The following is a 706-nucleotide window of genomic DNA, read 5'->3' as shown; positions in this document are numbered from 1 at the left end:
TTGAATCACAAAGACATCAAGCACACTGAACTACTGTATCAGACCGAAGTCTTGAACTACTGCTAACTAAAAGGGCCGGCATTATGGCCGTAGACCCGTTCCTACTGGAAGGAAACTCACCTCGTAACGCTGGCTGCTGAGGTGCTAAACCTGAGACTGTCTGACTGCTGCTCCGGAACTCCCCGACTACAAATCCCATAAACACTGAATCAAATATTGATAACTACTCTCAGGGTAAAATGATTATTTTACCCCTGGTCAAAGTCAACTTCCTGGTCAAAGTCAACTTCCAGTTGACCGGACTCGCCGAGTTGGGCCGCCAACTCGCCGAGTCCCTTCATCTGTTCAAGACCTCTGCTAGCTTCTACTCGTCGAGTTTGGTGAAGACCCGACGAGTTCTTCTTCGACACATTTATCGAGTCTAACTTCATCCGACTCGCCGAGTTGAAGAATAACTCGCCGAGTCTGAAGAACAACTCGCCGAGTTCCCAACATGCTATTATTACTCAGTCGATTCTAATCGATTCCAGTGCTTCCAAAACATAGATCTGAACTTCTAGGACTGGTTTTACACGTAAAGTTTCCAACTTTACGTGCATGCACAAGGGTGTGAGGCTAAAATACCCCAACTCATCAAATACAAGCACTTAGGGTTTGGAACAAGGCCAAGATTGCATAAAGGTAGCTACTTTGAGCCCCTGGAGCT

This window comes from Lactuca virosa, chromosome 7 (assembly GCF_052849685.1).
Source record: "Lactuca virosa cultivar CGN04683 chromosome 7, Lactuca_virosa_CGN04683_v6, whole genome shotgun sequence".
Classification (NCBI taxonomy): domain Eukaryota; kingdom Viridiplantae; phylum Streptophyta; class Magnoliopsida; order Asterales; family Asteraceae; genus Lactuca; species Lactuca virosa.
This window is presented reverse-complemented; position numbering follows the sequence as displayed.